Source organism: Excalfactoria chinensis, chromosome 6 (genome assembly GCF_039878825.1).
Source record: "Excalfactoria chinensis isolate bCotChi1 chromosome 6, bCotChi1.hap2, whole genome shotgun sequence".
NCBI classification, from domain to species: domain Eukaryota; kingdom Metazoa; phylum Chordata; class Aves; order Galliformes; family Phasianidae; genus Excalfactoria; species Excalfactoria chinensis.
In genome coordinates this window covers 11595904-11617179 of record NC_092830.1, presented here as the reverse complement: position 1 = coordinate 11617179, position 21276 = coordinate 11595904, and the positions used below count along the sequence as shown (strand labels likewise).

Below are 21276 nucleotides of genomic sequence, written 5' to 3'. Positions count from 1 at the left end.
CTACAAAGCTGTGGTTTGAGGCCAAAATGCAGAACCGTCCAGATATCTCTTGTTATGTAGCTGGAGTTGTTCATAGGTGTCTTGTATTTTAAAATGCAGTGGGGAAGCACCGGGATCTATTCTGTCTGTTTCTTGATTAAGCGATGAGACTTTACTGGAGGTCAGCTGATGTGTAAGGGAATTCCAGCCTTGGTAGACTAACAGGTGATGCTGCTTCAACTTTAGGTCCCTAACTTTTTTCTTTTAGTGAAACAAATGCAAAGTTAATTGTCACAAGGGAAGTTTAATGTGAAACTGAGTGAGAATGGGGATAATCAAAGGGAAGATTTAGCAAATTAAGTCCATATATTTGATGACCCACAATAATGTTGTATTCCTTCTTTCTTTTTTTGATGCTGTTGTTGGAGTAAAACTCTCAAAGTAGTGTTTTCACTGAAGAAGTAACTTCCTGCTGGAGGCTGACAAAATGGTAGAACAATATTCAGCCTATTTCATAAGATAAAAAACTTCATTTTGAAACATGATATGTAGTCCAGTTCACCTGTCTTCCACTTGGTCTTAGAGTGATATGCATGTACACAGTACATCTCAATTTGCCTATAAGAATAAAGATGACAGAATTAAAATGTCTCAAGTGAAGCACTCTAACATATCTATGCAGAACTGGGGAAGCCTCCAGTGATTTCCAACATCATGGGACACATTTTCTTTCTGGTAGCTTAGGGGCCTTTCCATTAATGTCATATTTTATGCATTGTTAAACATACACACACATATGTAGATATCACATATATATATATATATATATATATATATATATATATATATATATATATATATATATATATATTGCTTGTATGGTTAGAAACTGAGAACGAAGTTCACAATGGACTGGCATTTGTAAAATGTGTTTGTTTAGTATTTTTTTTGTAGGGGCTAAGTAAGTTGTTTTTCAGAAATATCCCCTACCCGTGTTTTCAGAAGAGTAAAAACAGCAAAATGTATCCTGTTCTGAGAGAGAGCGTTCATTCCACAGTTCTTTTAAATTGCATAGTATTAAATAAGCAGTAAAATAGATGACTGTCACCAGGAATAAAATCAAGGCAACTGATCTTCACAGTCCTTCTAAGGACTCTGAACTTTGCTGAAAAGGGAAAACATGATAAACAGAAGAATGATGTTTTAAGATGCTGAAGAGAATAGGCTGTACGAATGAGAATCACTGTGCGTTTTAGATATGCTGCCAGGTGGATGAGACAAGGGTGTGCATTTGTCAGCATTATTGCTCTTGGGTTTTGATTGTTCCAGCATTTTGAAGAAGGTGTTTTGGAAGGGATGCACAAATTTCACAATCATTTTTGTACCAGTTAATAGAGGTTGTCTATCCACAGCTCAGAGGAACAATATTTGTGTCCCTCATGTGCTTCACAATAACCTTTAATCCTTGAAATCCTACGTACTCTGTCCCACAGCTCCTGCTGTTTCTGAACTTAACTCCAGATTCTTGAAGGCAGGAATAAACTTTCCAGTCAGTTGAAAGATATTTTGCTGACCATCTGTTTCCAGGATCTAATTATCTTTTTTTTTGGGGGGGGGGGAGAAGAGGGGAAAGAAGTTCACATTGTTTTTTATAATGTATATATGTGGGAAATGTGATTACTGTATGAATTGTGCAAATGTAATTAAAGATGTGGTCACATTTTCTGCCAAAAAGTAGTTCCTGAATTTCACCGGTGTAAGTAAGAGGGAAATGAAGTTCAGCAGTTGTCCCTCTCACCGTGACGCTGTGTCTGTAGGCTTTACGTGGCTTCAGAGATGCACCCAAAGCCAGCAGAATCTTGGTCTTGTAACGTGAGGTTTAGACAGCGAACTTTAGGCTGCAGATTGTTGGAAATGTTTCCACAAAGGACCATTGCTGAAGAATGTTCCACTAAAAACATTTCCTTCCTTTCTCTTCTTTGTTTTCAACTTGTAAAAATGGATGTTTTCAAATGACTTTCTCTGGTAACCTTTCCTTCATCCAATACATAAATTCTCATCTAAATGAAGAAAAAGAGCCACCCAAAATCAGCCTACTTCAGACAGGTATTTGAGCCTGTTTCACTTGGATTCCGGATAAGAAAACTCAGCACTGGTTGGCACGGCTGACTTATAGCAACACGCTGGTGACATTTCTGTGGGATCCTGAGTTTTGCACAAGTGGAAACGCTTGGTTCATCTCAACACCTCCCAAGCAGCGATGAAACCATTTACTAGTCTTTTAAAGAGATGCTGAAAAGAAGGGGATCGGAAAAGGACAGCTTAATACACAAGTAGAACTGCTAATTCACTTCTAAATGCATTTATTTTTTCTGCTTATAAAATGATCTTTTATTAGGAAGACTGGTTGAAGTCTTTCCATCCACTCCACGCTCAACAAGATTTTTAATTTTTAATTTTATTGTTATGCATGTAAATCAGAAAGTCTGCGTGCTGATGCCTTTTTTCCTTGAGACTGAGCTTGTTTCCCTCTGCTTTTAATCTGAGTGAATTTCTGAACAGACCACAATATAGTATAAATTAATAATTTCCTAGTGTCATGTATTCTGATTGGGCTATGATTGTTTTGCATGTTAAGTTTATAGATAAACACCTTAATTTGTACATTGATAAAGTGAAAGATAATTTTTGATTAAAACTGAAGATTAACTCTTTCTGATATTCCTGGTCTCAGTGCATCTCTGCTGGACATGGTGCTCTGCGTAGAAGATCATCGCTTGTTCTGGAGTGCCGATGTGCATGCGTGACTTCGAATCCAGTTATTCCCTTGTGTTCATCTGTGGGATTTGACGGAATAACCTGACTGCAAGCAGCCGAATAGCATAAGGGAATCTTTGCAGAATCACACCAAATTCTAAATGATTCTCTGTAATATGAAACATCCCTTATTCTTTTCTTCTGGATCCTCTGTCTTTTATGCTTTCTTTGAATGATTTTTCTCCTGTCTCACCATCCAGTAATCAATACTAAGCTGTTTAAAGGTGCTGTGACAGAACGTTCTGCTTTCTTATATGAATTAAGATTTTATTTTGTTAAGCAGTATAAGATCTCTAAGCATTTCTTTCCACTTTTTGCTGTGATATTCCTTTCTGTCATTTCAAGTGACTCCACACTTGTCATTTTCATCACGCTGGAAGCGCAATCCGTAACTGAGAAGTGGGCTCTGAATTTGTTTGGTTGGCAAAAGCCGTGGTCTAAAAAGGCATCAGAGCCCTTTCAAAATGTTACGATGGATGCTCCACAGTGAAGATTTCTGTTTGCATTCTACTGTGAACCATAAAATTAATATAATGGAAAGAGATGTTAGGCATGCTCAGAAAGGCCTGCTCATCTCTAATAATGGCTTCACAAGGCACAGCTTGGAAGCATATTTTCACATTGAAAATGCAATTATATTATGCATTATATAGATTGTTTTCATTATATTACAAAGTTAATTTCCTCTATCAGATGGTTGCAAATGATGACTGGCATTTTTGCTATGTATGGAAATAAAGGAATGTTAATAAAAGTAATAAGGGCTGAACTGTCCCGGCGTTCCGGTGTGCACTACAGATAATAAGCTAAATATCCTCACAGCACAACAGGAGGGCTTTACTAACTGGAAATCAGATGTTTCGTGCGCAGCATGTGAACTTATTTTGTGACTGTGATGTCAGCATGTCAGCCAGAAATGCAATCTTGCTGATAATTCTCAATGGTCCATTTTATGTGGCTTTAAGCAAAATTGTAAGATGAATTGCTGGCATTCACTCACACACCAGATAATTAATACATTGAATGTTTGATTTCTTGTTTCTTCCTGTGTGTATACATACATTACAAAATGACCATACGTTGTGGTGTAAGGAGATCTTAAAATTGGGCTTCTGATTCTTCGCTTAATTTTCATTTTTTGAAATAAAGGTATCCTATTCCTTCTCATTTCCTTAGGGATAATATCTTAACATACTGCCAGCCTCAATTCGAAAAGTGTATCAGACAACAACCGGCCCGGCGCAGACCTAGAAAGTAATCAAGATATTCATCTCGCACTCTTCCATGCCGGTCAGCTGCTGCCCATTCCCTTATTTTAGTATTAGGGCTTCTGCCTGTTAAGCAGCCACTTACGTACTTTATTGCCACACGAGCCTGGAAGCTGGGAATGGAGAGTCACACGGGGATGTATATCCCACAGCATTGGAGAGTTTGGAAAGCTTCCCCTTTTAATAGTCTTTTAATAGTTATTCCAGGGCAATATGAATTTCCAACTCATCGTATTAGAAGTTCTGATGTAACTGAAAACTGTGTTTGTGAAAGATGACATTGTGGCCTATGACAGAGCAATATGAGGGACCCAAAGCTTCATTTGGATTCTGAATTCTAGCAAAGAATCTTGAGGAGATAATGAATTATGTCATTAAACGTAAACATGTTTTACCTTGATTAAAATGCATTCTGCTATGGGTGAGAGTGCAGGAAACTTGTGTTTAATATCGCTCAGAATGAAAAGCAACAGATCCTGACATCTCCAAATTAGGGTTAGGGTACCAGTGCTTTTTTTTTTTTTTATTATTATTATTTTATTTTTTTTGTTAACTTTGAGATATTTTCCAAGATGTTCGTATGTGACATAAACGCTTTCCTGTTTTTAAGGGAATTTGATTCATTTTTGTCCACCTTACATTTAAATCACGGTGCATAACAAAAGCAAAGCATGGCGAACTGACAAAACAAAGACTCCCCTTCATCACTCAGTTACCCGAATGGACATTTGTACCTCAGTCAGCATTAAAATAACAGAGGTTACCATTAAGTAATACTCACATGGAGCTGACAAAGCTGATAAAGCTTAGGGGGACAGAGGGCTCTGCGCTCAGTAACAGTGAGCAGATGAAAAATCCCTGAGTTATTTTTGTGAAGTCTGTTGCTTTTGAAATCTATGGAAAGACAATCAGCACTTGGCTGAGCTTCTAAAACGCAGTGATTTTACATGCTTTGTCACACGTGAATTGTAAGGAAGAATGACACAAAGATGGTAACAGATATTCAAAAGATAATTTATAAGGGAAAAACTCACCAATATGGATGCCTATGTTGGGAAATGCTGAGGCAACCTCCACCAGGAAGCACTCACCAAGAAAAGCTGCCTTAGTTATGGTCAGCCCTTAAATGAGGTCTAGAGGAGGTGGAGTCAAGCTCCACTCCTTCCAGGAGCACAGCTGAATTACTCTCACCTATGCTCCCACAACAAACCCGACACTTGCCTCAGCTGATTAACAGAGCTTCAGGCTGTGATTACCAATTTCCCATACATTAAAATATTCAGATGGAGATGAACTTTGTATTATCCATCTGTTAGGAAAAATATCTATTTTCCTTGCAGTAAAGCTGGCAGCAATACTTTGTCTTACCCAAATTTGCCTGCTGGTTAACATGAACAATTACAGTGATGAGAAAACCTGGTTTGTTCTCAGTTACAGTCAGAGTTTTGGTTTCTCTCACCAGAAGCATTTGACTTTTCATCAGGCAGCCTAATGATTTTCCTTTGAAGGCTGCCGATCCCTTGTTGCAATGTATCCAGATTGATATTTTATTACAGAACTGGGTTTGTTGGCAGATTTAGTCAAATATTCTCACTGTTCCTTTGATGAGTTGAGCAGGATAAAATAGTTTCACAGCCTTCTTTGTAGAGGATAAAGGGCAGAGGCTGGACTTCATTTTTATTCACAAGATCTCAGTTACGAGAAATGAGGTTCTAATCTCGTGACTGGAAGAAGCTGAGGGAACTAATTTGCTCGTACACTTTCTCACTGCAATACATGACAGGTTCACAGCAAGAAGTTCTTTTTTCCTTTTCTCTCTTCCTTGTTCTTTGTTTTTTAGTTTGTTTGTTTGTTTCTATATGTGGGAGGTGTTGTTGGTTTTGCTTCTTTTCTTCTACCTTCCCAAGTGTATCTTAGTATCAGGATTCCCTCCGGTGACCCAGGGAAAGTATTCTCACAGCTAGCGATCACTTCTCGAGGCTTCTGAGATCTAAACCTCCCATCTACCTTGTTATTCATGTTCTCAACCCGTATTAAACTGCACTCTTTCTTTCTAGTATCACATCAAAGTCGCACTACTTCGTTATTTTTTGAAGGAAATCCAGACAAGAATAGGTGTGGGGTTTTTTCCCCCTCCTTGAGTAACAGACATTGGTATCTGTATTGGGTTTCTGTGACAAGATTTTGAGAGGGAGGGGAGCAGCAGGAGCGATCTCTGTCACGGGCAGGGCTGCCACCCCCTCAGTCACCCCCCATCCAACCCAGGCTCGAATGCCTCCGGAGATGGGGCCATCACGACTTCTCCGGGCATCCCGTGCCAGCGCCTCACCAACCAGAGTAAAAAATCCCTGCCTCTTAATAACCGACCTAAATCTCTCCCCTTGTAATTTAAAGCTATTCTGCTTTGTCCTGTCACTGTCAGGCTGTACAGAAAATGCTAAATCACAGCCAGAAACAGTGATGGAACATCTGGAGGGAAGTCCGCTTTGGGCCTCTCGGTCAGAATCTGTAGCCCAGGACACGTTCGCTTTGAGCACACGCACCCATTTGCAGGCAGTAGGTCCGGAAAGCGAGAGATGTATTTACACATTTACAAGCCAAGGAGTTGCATGTGCCAGTACCCGATCGCTGTAGTTCACAACTACATTAACTGGATGGCTTTGCCAGAAAACCAGCAGGCAAAGGTTTCCCCCTGCTGCCCCCAAAACATTCAGATTTCCAATTAAGACCAAGACTGCTAAGCAAAGCGAGTTTAATCACTGAAGTCTTTACACAGTACCTTGGAGATGACCAAACTCTTTCTGAAAGCGTTCCTGCCCATGTATGCTTCACATCAACGTAACTGAGCAACACCGTACAGAGCCATTCATAAAGCTGTGCTGCAAATGTCCTTCATCAGCTATTCTGTCAGGCACATCATTAACCCCTGCAGGTGATTGCCACATCCCTGCTTCCATATTTCCACCTCCAACTTTAGGTTTTTTTTTCTCAGTCAGGTACAAAGTTGTTACATATTTAACAATCTTTTTTGGTTTTGTTCCTTGGTTTTTGTTTGTTGTTGTTGCTGTTGTTTTGGTTTTTGTAGGGTTTTTTTTTTTTTTTCTCCTTTTTTTTTTTTTTTTTCTTTGGATGAGGGCCAAGAGAAAGCGTGGCAGAGACAGAAAGCGGACAGCAGGGGACTCTGGAGACCGTTAATGGCGGGGACGTTCTTTGGAAGGGTGTCTCGTGAGACGCAAAGCGATCCGTTCCAATTTGGCACAATTATTTAATTGATTTATGAGTCCGTCAAAGAGAGGAGAAGGGGAAGCGCGTACTAAGCTGTCATTTACAGAAACGTCATCGCAGCCCCTAATTCAGATCTAGGGCTCACACGTCAAACCGTCACGGCCCCGGGCCGGCCGTAACGAGCCCCAGCTGCGCTAACGAGGCGGCGAGCGTCAGGCGGGGCCGCGGCCGCCGGGCGCGGCTGCGGTTCGTCGGCGGCCCGGGGGCGGAACCGCGCCGACGCCTCTTAAGCTCCGCCTGAGGCCGCCGGTAGCCACGAGGGAGTCGAAGGGAATCAGCATTACGAGGAGCTGAAGCGGGTGTCGTTTGTTCGTCCGGTCGTCTCGTCGGTGAGGCCGAAAGGCGGTAGGTGGGTGTGGTTTTTTTACGCGTGTTTTTCGGCTTGGTTGTGATGTTTTTCGTTGTTTCGTTTCAGGCTGCTGCTGGATCTTTCGCGCCGAGGATCTGCCCTGACTGGTGAGTCGTTCTATTAGAACCGGAGCCGTCCGGGGCCCCGGCTTCCTCGGCGGGAGGACCGCCGGGCTTTCGCCGCGCTCAGTTTGGAGCCGACGCGGGGTAGCTGCCGGGCTTCCCCGGCTTCTGGGAGCCGGCACAGTGTCGCCGTCCGGCCGCCGTTACGTTTTCGGAGGGAGCCACCGCTCGGTTTTCCGGGTCGCAGCGCAGCCCCGCCGCGTTCTCGGTCCGTCCGAGTTTGTGAGCGGCTTTCTCGGATCCTTCCTTTTTGTCGAGCCGGAGCGAGTGGGACGGGGCCGCGTTCCCGCGGTCTCGGTGCCGCCGGGAGTAAGAAGCGACGGCGAGAGCCGCTTAAACGGAATCTTTTTCTTTTCGCAGATCGCCCGAGGGTCGCGGCGGAGACTCCGTTATGCCGGAATCGCTGAGGCGGTGGAAGCCTTGAGAGTTTGGGAGTTAATAGGTATTTGTTTTTGTTTTGTTTTTTGCAGTAATCTCGCAGGTCCGTCGTTCGGCCGCTTCTATTTCCTCGCCTTCAGTTAGGCGCGGCGGTCGGGTTCCGACCCGGCGTTTCGGAAGGGCCGGCGCGGTACCGCCGCCGGACGGGCCCGGGCGGAGAGGGACCCCGGGGCGGCCTCGCCCCTTCGGCCGGCGTTTTCGGGCGCTTCGGTCCGTCCCGCTTTCGGCGAGGGGGACGGGATCGTGTGTTCTCTCCTTTTCTCTTTTGTGTAGTTTCAGGAGCGTGGTCTCATTCTCCACACGGAGACACGGCTGGACAGGAACGCTGCCGTGGAGGGCTCACAGATTTTACAGGAATACGTTCCGGGGACGAGGCGGCGGAGTCGGTGTTGTGGCGAGAGTTCCTCGAGGGACGCGGAAACGAGGGGAGCGCCGAGGAGCGGGGCTCGAGCGGCCGGTCCATGTGGGTTTCATTGCCGGGGGCGTCCGTCGCAGGACCGAGAAGCGTGGAAATGGGCGTGCACGCATCCAAAAGGAGCTTCTCGGCTTCAGTCGTTTGTTCTAGCAGTAGGTTTGTACGTCCCTGCTAGTTGTCAGGAAAGTGAAATGTATCTTTGCAGGAGGTTCGGTCAGCGAGTCTAAGACTAAAATTTTTGTGCAGGTGACAGGAGACCGGGAGGAGCGCGAGGCCTCCGGAGCTCGTCTTCAATTGCGAGTAAGTGACGGGAGTAACCTGAACAAAGGGAGCTGGGGTGAGTGATTTGCAGGTAGTTTTTTACTCAATGAATCATTTTATTTTTGCAAGGGACTGGAGGACTGCAGGGTAAAGACGATCGGCGCAGCTTTTGGGAAGCGTGAGAAGGACGGCCGGCAGAACTACAGGTTTTCACTCTCCAGACAGGTTGTGGAGTCCTGTGGTCCCGGGATACTTAAGTGGGGCCCGCAGCATTCGCAATGGAATAACCATCACAAAGCCACGGAAGCAAGGGAGCCGAACAGCAGGATTTTTTCTTTCACATCGGCAAGGGAGATGAACAGCAGGATTTTTTCTTTCACATCGGCAAGGGAGAGGAACAGCAGGATTTTTTCTTTCACATCGCGTTCTGTAGCGGAGCATCGGCTTCGACAGGGAGGACGGAGGGGAGCAGGGGAGCGAGCCGTCAGACGAGAAGGTCGGCCACCCGGAAGCCCGTCGGGATGAGGATACGGCGTCACCAGGTAGGGGCTGTGTTTCTTTACCCTTTTTTTTTTTTTTTGGAGGTAGATGGAGCGTTTTCGGTCGTGCCCTCGAGGCGTGTGACTCGTTAGAGGATTAGGGTTAAGAAATATTGGTGTGGTTGTCCTGTAAGGGTTTTGTAGTGTGAGGTGCTATGTCTTAGAGCTGTTTAGTTTTGTCAGGTTCTAGTGCAGCTGGTGCGTCTGTCGATGCCGTGGCTGGCGGGCAAAGGCAGGTGAAGGCTGGCGTTTGAGTGTCTAGCGGGCTGTTTTTTGGGGTTCAGCAGGCGGTCGGTTGGAGGTTAGCACTGCGGTGAGGGGGTTGTTTTTCTGTTGCCGATTGGCCATAGTTAGTGGTTAATGGTGGAATGCTTGTTGTAAATGTTGCCTCAGGGAGTTGGAATCGGCACGGTGGCAGGGGGCGAGTCAGACGGCTCGTTTGGATCAGGTTTAGGGGCTCGCATAGGTTGGCGTTGTGTTCTTTTGTGTGGTTTCTGTTAGTGCGGAGCCTGATGTCCGGAAGGCAGGGCAGATCGGTTGAGGCGTGTAGCATCGGCAACTTGTGTAGTTTTTGGTGTATGTTTGTTTTTTGTGTGGTTCGGAGGCTAGAGTTTGTAGTGTTTGTGCTTCATTAGGGGATGGAGCCGTCGGGGGTTAGCTCGATCGTGTTATTGTTGGCACCGTCAGATTAGCGCATGCGGTGTCTTTGTTGCATTTGCCTCGGTCAGCAGTTGGTTTTGTTGAAGGTCAGTTAATGTTTCTCGGTGAGTAGTTGGTTGTTGGTGTCTTGTTAGGACTTGGCTGGTTTCTGTGTTTTGCGGCAGCGAGTTTTCTGAGTTAGTTTTGGCTGGTGTTTTTTGAGGGAAAGTGTTCGTGTCGGTGAGCGTTCAAAGTTTTCGGCTTTTGTCAGCGGTCGTTGAATTTTCCTCGTAGTTTTGCGGTTGTGGTGTGTCAGGACTCGGTTTGTTTTTGTAGCGTTGAGTTTGGTATTTTTTTGGAGATTTAGTGTGTTGTTTGAGCATGCGGAGTTTGCTGCTTTGGTTGTTGAGGAGTTAGATGTTTGTGCGTTTGTTAGGACTTGGTTTTTTTGTGGGGAAAGTGTAGTTGCTTGAGTTTTTCTTTTTGTGTTGAGTTTGGTCTGTTAGGAGTTGTCTTTGTTAGTTTAGGCTGGTGTTTTTTGCGGAGTTAGTGTTTGAACATGCAGAGTTTTCTTTTGTTGTTTAAATTTGGTTGTTGAGGTGTGTTTGTTAGGTCTTGGCTTGTTTTTGTTGTTGTCTTAGTTTTTGGCTTTTAGTTTTCTTTTTGTTGTTGAAATTTCTTTTTTTGAGGAGTTAGATGTTAGTGCTTTGCGGTTTTTTTTGGTTGTTGAGGTGTTAAGTTGACTTTGTTTGTTTTGGTTAATTGTTTGTGGTGAGTAGTTAGGTTTTTTTAGGTCTTTGAGCTTTTTTTTCTTGGGCTGTTAGTTTTCTTTGTTTGGCCTTTGCTTTTGTGCTGACTTGGTTTGGAATGTAAGGGGGAAACTCTGGCTGCTCACTCTTGGAGTGAGTGGCTGGAGTTTCCCCCTTTGTAATGGGGCTAGAGAGTGGGTTTTGCACTATCTCTAAAGAGATATTATTTTTTTATTTTTGGGCGGGATGGTGGGTTCATGTCGGTCTTTTTGCCGGTGGGGGTCCTGTGAAGGCCCCCCCTGAGTGGGGGTGTGAGGGGGCCCCACCTGGCATAGGGGCCCCCTGAGTGGGGGTGAGGAGGGGCCCCACCTGGCATAGGGGCCCCCCTGAGTGGGGGTGAGGAGGGAAAGCCCCTTCTATAGGGGCTTTCCCTGAGTGGGGGTGTGAGGGAAAGCCCCTTCTTCCTATAGAGGCTTCCCCTGAGTGGGGGGCAGCTTCTGCTGAAGTTGTCTTCCCTGTGTGCTTCAGTGTTTCCTATGTGGTGATGGCTGTATTGTGGTAGGGCTCCTGGGCTGTAAAGGAGGCTTGGAGGAGCTGGGTTCTATGTCCTGCAAAAGAAGAAAAATGAATTGAAGCGTTAGGATAAACCAGAATGATGAAACAGCTTTTCTCTATGTAGTCACTAAATGGCAATTGAGAAGTAGTGGGGGTTGCCCTTTTAAAAGGGTTTAGTCTGAGATACCTGAGAAGGAGTTAAGTTGCTATTCTGCTCTAAGTGTGTTTTTTTTGTTTTTTTTTCCAGGAATGCAAGTCAGTTAAATAGAAGAATAAAGAAGATGGTCCAGATGGTTCCTCGTGTGTCAAGTCCAAGGCTGACTTGAGTGCTTTTCTACATTTATCTAATATTAAATAATCTCTTTGCATTAATGAGGTTTAACTCAGTATTTCTAAGTGTGCCTCCTTAAATGTGTGCTGAATGTAACCTGTAGGCAGACAATTTAAATTTTAAAAATAAAATATGAACTATGACTTGCTTTGTAAGAGAAGACTTTGAATTACTAATTATAAATAAAACAAAAATAGATAAATTATTATTACTTGGTTATTACTACTTTATTACTTAAGCCCAACTGTAGAGGGCAACATCAGGGTATAAGTGTTCTCATTTCAGTGTGTACCACTGGCATATCTCTAAGCTCACTTCTGTAAGGTGAGAAGTTGGTTATGATGTCTGTCTTGTTTGGAGACAAAATAAAGGCTCAAAATGGTCTTTCAATAAAGCTGTTGTGGCTGTCAGAGTGAGTGCTGTGTGTTGTCAGATGTGAGTGGGATGTCTTATGCAATTAAAGGAAAGAGAAGCCTTGCTCAAGACTTTGTACAGAGGATGCCTGTCTGTCTTTGAATAAAACAAAGATAAACCCCACAGTAATATGTTACTTACCTCAATAAAAGATGTGCTGGCTACTTCTGGACTTGAGCCTTGTTCCTTTGGTGTGGGTGGTAGGCTGTTTATCTTGATTAAGGTAAAAGGTGATCCCTCATAAGCACGCCCAGTTGTTATGTTGCATAGCCTGTAGAAAAATAAATTGAGACTTAAATTCAAATGAACTAATGCAAGACTATATAACATATCAGATAGGCTTTACGCAACAAGTAAAACTGCAGAGTAATGATACCAGTGATTTTACTGTTGCAGTTGAACTTAGGGATAGAAGTACTCCTTTAATTCAGTAAAGCTTTGAGCTCTTCAGAAAACACTTCTTTCTATGTTACAGTTAAGTCTGCTGCCAATTTACTGTGGTTTCTCCCTAGGAAACTCTCTAGCTGCTGCTTTTCCTTTAAAGCCTTTGCCTTGAAACTTGGTCCCAAACTGAGACTTAACTGTAATACAAAAGGGGGTGGTGGTATTGTATCACATTGTTCCGACTGAAATAAATGGAACTGCATTCCCTTCTGCCTCTGTGTCTAAAAGCAAACAGGTTGAATCTTTTCTGCCGTAGTCTGCAGTTATGTACTGGCTACACGTTTAATAAATGATCTGTTTCTGCTACCATTGAAGTGCAACAGTTGTTAGATAATTCAGGACTGTGTGCAGAGCTCACTTAAAAATGATTCTGCTTCCCTATTGATATGAACAGCACAGCAGTACATTAGTAGATATATCTAATTAATAGTTCAAGAACATGCTAGAAGGCAAATGATCATCGCAACAAGCATAATGATGGATTGTTTTCCTGAGGAATGCTTAAAGTCTCTTTAACTGAGCTAATACATGCTTATAAGAAACAACAAGCTCATCACAATTACAAGTCTGATTTTTCTAGTAAACTCAAGGAGAAAACATCCTATTGCTCCTTGCTGCTCACTGTCAGTCTGTTGACTGCCCCGGATATTGCTGAGAGTCCGGTCCAAATGCTTTGGCAAGGGGGTTATGACAAGTGACTCTCCAGCACCCTCACCGTCTATGTAAGATCTAAACCAGCTAACAGATAACCAGTCACAACCACACTAATAAAGTATGAAACTTGGTGCGTTACCTACCCTTTCCTTGAACACCTCTCGATACTGATTCCAAATCAGTAAAAAAAAAAAAAAAAGCTAAAGTATTTATATATATATATATAAAGAGCAGAATTGCTCTTGCCAAACTGCACGTGCTTTGCCAGCCTCTCCTCTCGTCATTTATCCTAACAAACGCTTGCAGTCTCCTTTGTAGGGGTCTGAGTCAGTGCTTTTTTTTTTTTTTTTTTTTTTTAATATATATATATAATAAAAATAAGAGGTACAAGGAGGAAGGGCTGTCTGCTGAGATAGGACTGACTTTCTGCATCCCCCTGCCCGACAAGCATCTTCCTTACATACTCGGATAATACAGAACTAGAACACGGCACAGACGCCTCTTTTGTTATGCGTGCGCTCAGTGGAGCGAGCGCATGTTAGAAACAGCAAAAAAAAAAAAAAAAAAAAAAAAAAAAAAAAAAAAAAAAGGAAGGCAAACTAGAAAGCAGAACTTATAGCAATTAATTACTGAATCAGAATTGCTTAAACCGTTGCAGTTAATGACCCTATCCCCTTCATGCATAATGACAAACAGGTCAGAATCAGTAATACAGATATAGCTAACAAGTACACGCAGCATCAAAGACTTTCAACTGCTAAAATCCAAGTCATTTCACTAAACACTTTGTCTGCATAGAATCAGTACTAGTGTGTTCTACTACCAATACCCACAAGGGCTGAACAGAAAGTGAGTTTTGTAGCTGTGAAGACTCAAACAGCCAAAAACGCCCCTCTCTTGATCTCCTAGATTGAAAAACGCCCTCCCTTGTCACGCCGTGTGGGAGCTCCCACATTCTCTAGATCTACGCTCACGTGGGGAAGTCTCTAGTAATAGCCCTTCCGCATCAAATTGACTTTTCATGCTGACAAGATAAATTCCTGCCCTCAAAACCGTGCAATGAATGTCAAAGGGCATTTTTTTTTTTTTTTTTTTTTTTTTTTTCCCAATTAAAGAGAAATAAAGCCTACAATGACAGTAGGAGATCTTTTAAATTCCTTTATCTGATATAACCCTTAGCAGTTTCTAAGTTCTTAATTACTTCACACATCAAAATCCAGACATATAAACAGAAATATTAAGGCTACAAAGGAAAGGCTACAGCTATAATCTTTGTAACAGCACCCGGAACCACTGCCGTGAGATCACGTAACAAAAAGAACAAAGCTTACCTGTCTCTGAAGATCTCGGCTCACTGAAAAATTCCACAAAGCAGGTATCTCGGCCGAGACATCCTTCCTCGCTGGCAAACGGCCCTCGAGTGAGGTCTGAGAGGGGCAGAACCTGGTTCCAGCCCTACCCGTTGTTATGGTAAATCGCCTCTGCCTGTGCTCCCGAGACAGACCCGGTCTCCCCACCCAGGTGCCGGATCGGTGATTCCGAAGAGGATTCTGCAGTTCCCTGACAGTCTTGCAAATCTTAACTGCTTACGATACAAGCTATATATATGAATACTATATATAGATATGTGTGTGTGTGTGTATATATACACTATATATATACACTATATATATATATATATATATATATATATATATATATATATATATATATATACACTGGTATACTCGAGTACCTAGACACGCTGGCTTCGGATAAGTCAGGCAGAACCACTTCGCAGAGGGAAGCAGAACTCTGGAACTCTGATCAAGTCAGATGATCACACAAGAAAGCGCACGCCTCAAGTCGCTGTCTGACTTGCTGAACCTTCATCTCCTCTACTTGTGCTGAGATAGAAAATCAAATCTGATATTTCTCAGAGAGAAGCCACTGGCAGAATTTGCTCAGTTCCCAGAAGGGGCAATTATTTAACTAAAAGAAACCTCACAGTCATATGTTCAAAAGCTCACAGGTTTCCAACCCGTCTTGTTTGCAATGCCAATACTCCAAGTATTTCACTTCTTTTACAGAGAAAAAAAAAACACACAACACCACCATCAACAACAACAACAACAAAAGATGAAATCACCCTTTCTTGGCATCTCAAATCATTAACCCTGCAGCATGCACTCTGCTCACACAAGTCTCAGTTTTCTTTAGCCCACGGGGACGAATAGCATCCCCTAAGGCCCGCTCTATGGAGCAGTGCTCTTCAACCTCGTACCCGATGACGCAAATATTGGAATCGTGCCCACCCTAGACATGTTCACTGATGGCACCGAGCTCGGTGGTGCTGCTGATACAAAAGAAGGGAGGGACATAATCCAAAGGGATCTAGACAAATATGAAAAGCAAGCCCACGTGAACATTACGAGGTTCAAAGAAGCCCGGTGTCCCGCTTGGGTCAGGGTTCTAGTGAACTAGAAGCTGAACGTGAGCGCAACGGCACCCCCTTGCGGCCCAGAAGGCCGGCGGCATCTTGGGCCGCGTCAGAAGAGAAAGGGCGTCGGGAAGAGGGAGGTGACGGTCCCCCTCCGCTCTGCCCCGAAGGGCCCCGGCTGGAGTCCCGCGCCTGGGCCTCGGGGGGAGAAATACTGCCGGAGTGGCTCCGGGGGAAGGCCGCAAAAGGGAGCAAAGGGCTACAATACTTCTTCCAACGAGAAACATTGAGGGGTTTGGGTCTGTTTATCACAAGGGACAAAGGCCTCATTACAGCCTACTAGCACACGAAGCGAGCTCATAAACAGGACAGACGCTGACCTGTTATGCGGTCTGTGTGATACTGTTGTACTGATGTGAAGTACAGCAATAACAGGAGGGTGGCAAAGCGCTAGGCAACCAAAGACGAGCCCGAACGCAGCAACTGCCACAGAAGCAGCACCAAAGAAAAGAAAAACGCCTCACCTTCTAAAGATCTCTCTACTACTCAGAGAACTCGGGCAAGATGCTCTCACCTCCGCCGCCGAGTCTTAAATGAGGGCTGCGAAGGGGTGGATCCCGGCTCCGCCCCTTACGCTGCGGCGCCCGCACCTGAGCTCTCCCGGGTCGGCCCGGCCCCTTCTCGCCACGTGCTCCGTCATCGCTTCCAGCTGTGACTTGTCATCTCTGTTACAGCCTGAAAGAGACGGGATAAGGCAGAACGGCTGTAATTAACACAGGGGACATTTAGGTGACATCTGAGGAGGCAGGAATGTCTTACTCGGGGCGGCGAGGCGCTGGCGCGGGACGCGCGGAGGAGCCGTGACGGCCCCGCGTCCGGAGGCGTTCCGCACCCGGTCGGACGGGGCTCCGGGCGGCTCCGCCGAGCGGGTGGCGGCCCTGCCTGTAGCGGAGGTGTTCCGACGACGTGATTCTTAAGCTCTGTTGCCACCCGAGCCGCTCTGTCCAAGAAATGGACGCTGAGCCAATATGTCAAAATGTTTTTTAACATTCATAAGAAAACCCACAACCGACATCAGAATTTCCACAGAGGATTTTACTGCACAAAGCAGAGCCAGAAGAGATTTATTGCAGAGAAACGAAGCGCTCTTGGGGAACTGAGACTCCGTTTGCACGTGCTTCAACTCTGGTTCTTTCATTTTCAATTAATGTTGAGAAAGTTCTTTGTGAAATATTGGTGTGATTCCTGTCTCTTCCATTTAAAATGAGATGAGTTATTTTGTTTGGTTTTTTTTTGTTTGTTTGTTTGTTTGTTTTTGGTTTGTTTTTTGTGTTTTTTTTTTTTGTTTTGTTTTTTAGCAATATACTGTGTAAAGCAGGACATTAATATTAACTCGAAAGGCTTCAAAGAAGAATTTAATGACACTTGGGGCTGTTCAGCAGTACAGAAGATCCCAGACTGACTCCAGAGTTACCCCTTCTTTAAAGAGCTCCTTACATACGCCTGAAAGTCATGTTAGATTTTGGTTTTGGTTTACTCTCCCAGGATGACCATATGTAATGACTCAGTATTTTTAGCATTAAAAACTATTCTTAAAATGGAACCTGTGTAAAATTATCTTCAATGTCTTGAACTGTAAACTTCTAAAGACAACACTAACAGCAACATTATCACTTTCAGTCTACTGTAAATAGTTTCCATAATGACTCTCATGTGCCAATATAATAAATTCGCTTTCCAGTTGAACTGTCTTGTGTGAAACATGTTGCTTTCACTGAACGTGTGCTAAAAGAAGTTGAAAAAAATAATATTACAGACTTCACCTGGTATAGGAAAGTTATTAATTCAGTTAACGTTTATTTAACTATTTATTTAATTAACTATTTATTTATTAGCTCTTTATTTTTTTAATTTAACTCTTTATTTAATTAACACTTATTGTGTGGGTTGCTTTGGTGTTTTTTTTTTTTGTTTGTTTGTTTCTGTTTTTTTTTTTTTGTTTTTTTTTTTTTTTCCTTGAGGATGATAGAGATCTCAAATGAAGGTCGCTGTTTCAGACCCTGCCACATTCAGCTGCAAAATCTGGATGCTCGCCCGTAGCAGGGTGCATTTGAGCCCATGTGAAACATGTTTGCATTTAATAATAGAATTCATTATCTCCTCAAGGGTTTCTGCTCGAAACCAGACTCTAAATGAAACTTCAGGTCCATCATAATGCCCTGTCGCAGGACATAAAGTCATCTTTCATCTTTCTAATTTTCAATTGCACTCTGACTCTTAATAGGCAGAGCTGGGAATTCCTATTGCCCTCAAATACCTATCAAAGATAGTGCCCAGGAAATGTAGAAACTATCCAAAGGCTCCGATGCTGTAAGATATGTGTGTGTCCCCCAGCGGCTCTCCGACAGGAAGCGTCCAGCCTTTTGCAGCTATCGGTACCTAAGCGGACGCTTAACAGGCAGAAGCCCTAATATTAAGATGAATGAAAGGACGACAGCCGACCTGCATGGAAACCTGCCAGATGAAAAACTTGCTTAGGTTCTGGGTATTTACAACAACCGCTGTTATCTGATATGCTTTTCTAATTGCCAGATGCCTTTTTCTGCTGGAAGTACCTCCGAGAAGACTGGCAACACATTACACATTCATTACCGAGAAAATGAGGACTAAGATACCTTTATTTCAAAATATTCTAAGTGAAAAATCATTGTGAAATCAGAGTTCCAATTTTAATATGTCCTTACATCTCTATGTATAGTCATTTTGTAGCAGATGTACAGGAAGAAATCAGGAAACAAGACTTCAATATATTAATTATCTGGTACGCAAGCGAAGGCCAGGAACTTCCTTAAGAGTTTCACTCAAAACCACATAAAAAAGACTCTCGAGAACCACCGGTGAGCTCTGATTTTTGGTTGACTTTGCAGATGTAAAATCAGTTCAAGCATTGAGAATGAAACATTTGACTTCCAGTTACCAAAGCCCTTCTGTCAGGTTGTTTGGATACTCAGCTCATTTACCCATAGCGCACATAGGAACGATGGGACTGTACAGCCCTTCTTCACACTTTCATTTATATGCCTTCATTTTCCGTAAATACCAAAGGATGTCAGTTGTCATTTGTGATCATCTGATAGAGAAAATGAACCTTGTAACACACTGGGAAAAAAAGAAAAAAAGAAAAAAAAAAAAAAAAAGAAAAAAAAAAGGTGTATTATATTATGCAGTCATACATATTATTATGCAGTCTCAAATGGAAACAAACAAACAAACAAACATTTCAAGCTGTGCCTTGTGAAGCTGTTACTAGAGATGAGTATGCTTTCCTCAGCATGCTTAGGGAAGTCTTTTTCCATTGTAATAATTGGACACGCTGGAGCACAGAACAAAAAGCAAATCTCTTTGTGGAACACCTATTGTAACATTCTCAAAGGGTTGCGAGGCCTTTTTAGGCCACCTTTTTTGCCAGCCGCACAAACTGAGAGTCCATTTTCCAGTGACAGATTGCACTTTGAGCGTGATGAAAATGACATGTGCTGAGTCACCACAAATAGCAGAAAGGGATATCACATAACCAACACAAAAAGTTTAAGGATTAAAACAAACAAACAAACAAAAAAAAAAAAAACCAAAAACAAACATTTATTTGTGAATAAAAGCTGCCTGACAAAATCTTCTTCACTTAGGAAAGCAACACATTCAGTAAAAGCAGCTTTAAACAGCTTAGTGTTTATTACTTGATGCTGAGAAAGGAGACAAATAATGCAATGAAACCACATGAAACTGAGGGTTCGAAAGATGAATAAAAAAACAGTAAGGGATGTCTTGTGTTACACAGAGATTCTGAATGATTCTACAAATAATCTCTTGTGTTACAGATCTGCTTTTAATTCGGGTCCTTTGTTCAAATCCCTCAAGTGAACACAAGTAAAAATGAGATTTAAAGTCACATATGTACATTAGCCCTCGAAAGCAAATGGTGATACGCATAGAGCACTGTGTCTGGCAGTGATGTGCTAAGCGGGGAAAATCTGACAGAGTTATAATCCAGTTTTAGTCAGAAATACTCTTTCATTTTATTGCTGTACAAATTATTTTATTTATCCATAAACTGTAACATCAGAAATACACAAAAAACAACCAGAATGTGTGACACTAGGAAAACTATACTTGTTATTTATACTGCACTGTAGTCTGTCCTGCAGTTCGTTTGGCAAATTTAATATGGGCTTAGGGCTTCTCAGCTTTTCTCTTCTCTCTCTTTATGAAATGCTGTGTTTGCTCAGTTCGGTTCTCTGTGGCCCGTTTGCATTTTTCAGTCTTCAATAATAGGATTCCCGCCTACGTGAGTGAAGCGCTGTCAGGCTTCTCCTCAGGAGAAGTCTGCCTTTTAACTTTGCCTTTTTGATGCAGACTCACTGAATGCCTTCTCTACCTCTTAAAAGAAGAAACTTGCTCAAACAGATTAAAAGCGGAGGGAAAGCAGATCATTTCCAAAGAAAAGAATTCATCGGTGTGCAGACTTTCAATTCTGTCCATAAAAATAAGGAGGGAAGGAGCCCGGGTAGGTGCACAGCTCTGAGACAAACCTAACCCAGCAAGCCTGTCGTCACCTTCATGTTGTTCCTCATCTGTAGCTTGGTTTTTCCTGGGGTTTAACTAGCAGCCTGAATTCGCGAACACACCACCTCATCCTGTCCTTAGAAGGGTGCAAACCATCGGCTTGTCCTCCTTTTCGGATTCCTTGTACCACCCTGCTCGTCTGCCAGCGCTGCGTATCAGTCACGTAAACCCTAGCGAGCATAAAGCAGCCCCTAAGATTAAGCACAGTTACCTCTTCAGAGCTCATAAGTTTCAGTACGCGAAAGCAACTTCAGAAAGCAGAATCAGTCAAATTTATCCATGTGGTTTCACTGCGGCTCTGCTTCCAAGTGATTACCTCTATATTACAATTCAGTCAAAGATAAAAAGAAAAAAGGAATGGAGAGTAAAATTAAGCATTCTCATAAGAATGTCCCTCTAACTAGTCACTCAGGTAAGTAACACTAATAGCACATACCAAACACACAACTTATTACTGGGATCAAATAACCGAACAGTGGAAATAAAGAAGACAGAGTTAGACTCTTTCCAGTGGTGTCTGACGACAGGACAAGAGGCAAAGGGCACGAGCTGCAATGCAGGCAGTTTCCTCCAAACATCAGGATACCCTTCTTTAATGTGTCGGTGTCAGAACACTGTCACAGGCTGTGCAATACCCTACCAAAGATATCTTCAAAAGCAGCCTGGACGTGACCCTGGGGGCTTGAGATAGGGGGCCGTGCTCGAGCAGGTGTCCTCTGGAAATATCTTCTGACATCGACCATACCGTGTTTTTACATCTGTCACAATCTTGCTCGGTCCCATCTCAAATATCAGAGAAGCTGGCTTATGGGTGAAAGCACATAAAAATAAACTGTCATTAAAGAAAGAATTCTCTCTGAAATAGCACCGAGAATAGACAAGTGTACACATTTTTCAACACTAATAAAACTCAACTACTTTGCTGCTATTTCTCCTAACCATAATCAAATGTATTTGTGATGCAGGATTACTTAC

General features: G+C 43.0%; 1 long non-coding RNA gene across 1 annotated transcript; it reads right to left on the bottom strand.

The window, feature by feature from the left end:
• Positions 1-10926: 10926 nt before the first annotated feature.
• LOC140254037 (uncharacterized) lies at positions 10927-16315 on the bottom strand. The gene is made up of 3 exons (XR_011904044.1): positions 16203-16315; positions 12303-12432; positions 10927-11469 (listed from the first exon to the last, which is right to left on the bottom strand). It is a non-coding gene; the product is annotated as an uncharacterized lncRNA (long non-coding RNA).
• Positions 16316-21276: the final 4961 nt, after the last annotated feature.